The sequence below is a fragment of the Cyprinus carpio genome, chromosome B21 (genome assembly GCF_018340385.1).
Source record: "Cyprinus carpio isolate SPL01 chromosome B21, ASM1834038v1, whole genome shotgun sequence".
Taxonomy (NCBI): Eukaryota; Metazoa; Chordata; class Actinopteri; order Cypriniformes; family Cyprinidae; genus Cyprinus; species Cyprinus carpio.
The window spans coordinates 1,625,261-1,631,260 of record NC_056617.1 but is presented as its reverse complement, the minus strand read 5'-3'; positions in this window follow the sequence as shown (position 1 = coordinate 1,631,260).

The window sequence follows — 6,000 nt, the reverse complement described above, 5'->3', positions numbered from 1 at the left end:
AATTACATGAAGGTTCTGTTATTAGTGCAAACATGATTGTAAAAAACCTGTAAGCATTGTATATTTTATATTGTTTATATTTTATTGTTATTATATAATAAGAAATTTTAGACCTGTGTAATCAAGCCTTATCAGTTTTATTCACTGTAAAAAAAAAAAAAAAAAAATTTCAATGTTGTCACATGGGCTTTTGTATTTTATAACAGATCGGCTCATTGAACCGGTTCAAAAAGCAGATTCATCGGTTCCTGACGTCATCAAGCAATAACGTCACTAAGCATTTCTTTTCTAACATCTCTCAGTGCCATGTTGTATCAATGAAAATTTCAAATAAGTAATTTGTGTAAACACATATTGAAACATTAAAAAAAATATAAAGTTATTTGTGTTAAAGCATAATGCTGATTATTGCCATAATTCATGGTGTTTGTGGTCACAGTTTCATTCGCGGATCATTTGTCAGATATGACTGACTGACCAGTATTGACTAGCCTACGACTTGGATATGATTCCTATAAGTTTCACACCTACAGCACACATTACAGATTCACAAACGCGGATACATGTCTACAGTATAAAGAATGAATAAACCAGTCTTATAAACTCGATTTCGCTGAAGCAACTATATACTATATATAATATATATAATACAATACTATATATAATATACATGCACAATAAACTATTGTAAAATTTATTTACATCACTCGACAGAAAGGTCATAATAAGCATATTTCCAGGCTTGCACAGTGCCGTCAACTCACTCATCAGAATCTTCGGTAATCCTCGGCAAACTTCGCCACGGCTCATTCGGATCTTATTGAGTCCTCGGTAATCCTCGGCAAACTTCGCCACGGCTCATTCGGTTCTTATTGAGTCCTCGGTAATCCTCGGCAAACTTCGCCACGGCTCATTCGGTTCTTTTTGAGTCCTCGGTAATCCTCGGCAAACTTCGCCACGGCTCATTCGGTTCTTGTTGAGTCCTCGGTAATCCTCGGCAAACTTCGACAGTTGGTTGAACCGGCTCATTCGGTTCTTTTGAACTGGACGTGCTACTTCGGATGTGTGTCCTACGTCATCAACCCGGAACTAAAGTTCGATTCAGTTCAATTTCTGAGTGAAAATTGTTCTACTCTAATTGTTTTTCAGTGCAGATATGACTGACAGTAGCTTATAAAATAAATGTGTAAAAATGGGTTTTGTGTTTTCTGAAATAATCTTATTGCTGATATCATAGCTTTTTACTCTACAATGTAATACATAATACAAACATATTTTTGCTTTTTACTCTATTATGCAATACATATAACAAAAAGAACTTATTTTTTTTTTATGCTTTATATTTTTTACCAGTATGTGTGTTCCCTGGGAATCGAACCCACAACCTTTTGCGCTGCTAACGCAATGCTCTACCACTGAGCCACAATTATTACACTTCATATTGATAAAAATGACTTTTGGAAAATTGGCTTTTACTGTAACAAATTCACAGTTCTTATAAAAATATTTTTCTTATCGATTTTTGATTTTTGCTGTATTGTCTATTTTAATAGACAAGTGAGAGGGAGTTCATCATCATGCACGAGCTTGAGCGCAGAATGGCTATTAAAGTATGGTTAATATATTATTATATTAATCAATTTTAATAAATCTTGCGACTATTTAACTAGAAAAATCTTTAGTAGAGAGCAGGCCTACTTAGCACAAGGAAGCGCTCCATTTTTATGCTCCATAAAATGCATAATGACATTGCGAAAAGTGCGACAGCAGCAAATCACGTCATTGTACTGCATGGGTTATGCATGCATAAGGAGTCAAATGTTTTGTTTTTTTTGTTTTTGTTTTTTTATCACCCCAAATATATTATGAAGAATGATTTGTTGATCATGTTTTCCCTTTAATTCATGCCTTCCGCAATATATTTTTCAATTAGGCTACTTTCAAAAAGTGGTAGGGACAATATCGACCCTGGCAAAAAGTGGTGGGGACATGTCCCACCCATCCCACCCGCATATTATGATCGTTAGTATTTAATAAATTACCAGTACTGTTCTCACTGATTAACTAATATTCTTATAGAAGTTCAAACTGTTGAAATGATTTATACACACACACTCAAACACACCACCCATATCTGTAAATGTATTTCATCTGTGTTGCTGTGACTTATACATTTGTGGATAATTGAATTCAAAATCATTTATAGGCATCCATTGATCAGTTTATGTAATCAAACCCACAGCCTTGGTGCTTCTGACACATGATCTAGTCGAGCTGTAGAAATACTGTGATGTTGGAGATGGTTGTACAGGTGAAGCTCACAGATGTGATCCATCACACAAACCTGCTGTAATTCTGATGATCACCTGTAGAGGGAGACTCCTCACTGTGTTACAAGGCTCAGAGAGGGATCATCACACTTTATCTTCTTTAGTACAGGATGTCCTTTAACATTTATTCTTGTGATCCTGCTTGTTAAAAATAAATAAATAAATAAATAAAAACGTGGAATAGCTCTTTATTTATTTGAATTGCTAAGATGCTCTAAATTTTAAGAACACATTCTTAAAACATTCCCAGTATAAACTCAGTTATGGACATTAAATATGAAACACTTGTAACAGTACAATGTAAAATAACATGCACTATAAAACCAAACATTATTTTGCCAAGAGAACTAACTGTAATTAATACTGAACATTGAATAAGAAAAAAAAGAAACTTAGCAAGATACTGTTATCCTACAAACACAGTTCATCTCTGCACAGTTCATCATCATGCGCGAAAAATTAATATATTAATATAATAATATATTAACCATACTTTAATAGCCATTCTGCGCTCAAGCATATTTATTAATAATAAAGTGCTTTCTGAGTCAGTGTAGGGTGCAAAGATGAGGTTGCCGAATGCTGACGCTGACTAGCCATCTCCACATGGACGTGCCTTTAAATGCACCTTGTCATACGGACTACAAAATTAAAGAATATTACAAAATCGAGTTTTCCTTACATTTATTTTATTATTCATATATTAATTGTAATTTTTATTATGATTACATGTTTTGGTTGTATTTAGATATTGTTTTTTGCAGGTCTCCAGACTGCGACCGACTAAGTTTTGTGAGCAGTGTCGCTGATCCTGACTGGCCCTCTCCTCTTTAGACGCGCCTTTAGAGAGAAGTGCATCTTTACGGATTTTTATTATAATGAAAGAGGTTTTAATTTTGATTAGTTTTATTTCGTTAAGTAGTAATTTAAAGCTTTCTATATATAAATCATATTTATCATGTCTGTGAGGCATCTATTCGCTGAGTTTTTGTTCATTTTTGTGAAGTGCTCCTGTTCAAGACTAGACGCAGAATGTCTCCGCACAATATATAGATATAGCGCACAATTACCTTGGTTTAAAGTTTAAACAATGTTATATGCTTGAACTGTTTTATATCAATAGATTTTATTTTAGGCAAGCCGTGATGATTTGAGAAAGCTAAATTGATCAAACATAGGCTCACTGTCTGCGGCTGGCCGTTTGGTCATTACTTTAAAAAAAAACAAAAACAAAAAAACTTATATTTAACAAACAAAAATGCTCCAAACATTTTTGTAAATTAATTTAATAAAATAAATTAAACGAAATATAATCACGTTGCAGTTACATACAAAACTGTCGCACTGGCGCGATCACCAAGTTGTTCAAGGCATAAAAGCTGCGATTTCTGTTGCATATGAGAAACATCAAAGGACAGCTCCTGTGAACTGTGCAGCGCTTGGAGTGTAGAGCCTGGTTTATACTCGCCGCGTCAGCAGGAGCGCAAAGGCGCGGGCAGCAAAAATGACGCGAATATTGATGGTTTTCACGCTAAAGTAAAGTAAAAGACCACTTCTTAAATGAGAAGGTGAACATGATGGTATTCATGATGGTATTCTGTCACCAGCAGCAAGTTTTGTGAAAAAAGTGAAGGTGACGTGACATACAGTCAAGTATGGTGACCCATACTCAGAATTCGTGCTCTGCATTTTACCCATCCAAAGTACACACACACAGCAGTGAACACACACACACACACACACACACACACCGTGAACAGCCATTTATGCTGCGGCGCCCGGGGAGCAGCTGGGGGTTCGGTGTCTTGCTCAAGGGCACCTCAGTCGTGGTATTGTCGGCCCGAGACTTCAACCCACAACCTTAGGGTTAGGAGACAAACTCTCTAACCACTAGGCCACGACTTCCCCAGTTGTACTTTTAGTTTTCTGATTTGTTTTCATTTTGAAAAGCTTATCTTTGCTGCGTACCTCACATTACGCTATGGATGCTCTCTTTTATTTATTTATTTGTATTTGATTCCTCAGTGTTTGCTAAACGTTCTGTAAATTATTAGTCATTAGGCTATATAGCACATAGCCTACAGCATGTAGTGTAGGCCCTGCCTCATCTTATTCGTCTTTGTTAATAAACGTTGTGATGGCTAGTTTGTCATTGAATCTGACTTTTTTTATTGTTGTTGTGCATTTTAATTTAAAATGACAATGAAGGCAGCTTTTTTTTTTCTTAAAAGGTGTATACGTGTAAGCAAAACAGACAATTATCTTTTATTGCAAAACGTGACAAGATCGCGAAATCGAAAGTGAAAGCATCCGAAGCCGGGCTTATAACATAGAAAAAGAGGGACTCCCATTCACAAAATTCAAATCACAAATAATACTACTGATGAAAAAAAACGGGTTGAATGTTAACCACATTCGTTTCCATATAACTATTAACTATGATAAAAGTTCATCAGCATGCATTGATTAATAGCATGTTGTAGCAAAAAAAAAAAAAAAAAAAACACAGCTGTGCTCTTGCGACCAACTGAGAAATTATTTGCAAAAGAGCGACCAATGGGAAGAATGAGTCTCCAGCCCTGAATTGCCCAGCTCCCCGTAAAAATCTAGCACCCCCTCATCACCTCCGTTCAAAATTCTCTGGCACCGCCCCTTGTAAAGGCAAAGGTTCTTTAAAGAAGCATCGCTTTCTAATCTTTTTATAATCTGAAGAACCTTCTTTCACCACAAAGAAGCGTTTGTGAAACAGAAAGGTTCATCGGATGTTAAAGGTTCGAATCATTTAGACACAAAGGTTCTTCTATAGCATCGTGAAGCACCTTTATTTTAAGAGTGTATTGAGTAATTTGAAAAACTTGACAGTATTTTAAAAAAAGATAATAGGCATGAAAACTGGGATTAATATCTCATGCATTTGTACAGCAAAATGGCTTATAATTAATATATTTTTAACATGTACAGTTAAAGTAACACACTATGAACTTAATGTAAAAGTTCTGGTGAATAAAGATGCACCAAATCTATTATGTTAAATAGAGAAACAACAGCGAAATAGGCCTAGAAATAAAAACAAAGCATCCACAGAATCTCTTAAAGGGTTAGTTCACCCACAAATGAAAATTCTGTCATTAATTACTCACCCTCATATCCTTCCAAACCTGTGTGACCTCCGTTCATCTTCAGAACACAAATTAAGATATTTCTAAAGAAATCTAAGAGCTCTCTGCCCCTTCTTAGACAGCAACACAACTGCAATGTTCCCAGACCCAGAAACATAGCAAGGACATCATTAAAACTGTCCATGTGACTTCAGGAGTTCAACTAATGTTATGAAGAATGAGAATACATTTTGTGTGCAAAGAAAACAAAAATAACAACTTTATACAGCAACTGAAGGTCTGAGAGCCCTTGGATTCCATCAAAAATATTTAAATTTGTGTTCTGAAGATGAACAAAGGTCTTACTGTCATGGTCCTGCCATCATGTCCTGACTTTTCTCTAGTCTAGAGGCAGGATCATGACAGACCCGTGTTTTGTGTACAAGCACATGGCCTTGTCTTTGGGCCATGTGCTTGTGTTGTCTCGTTCCCTTGCCCCGCCCCCCTTGTTATCCTAGTCTTGTCGTGATTGTCCTATCTGTGCCACCTGTCGTGTCTTGATTAGTTCCCCT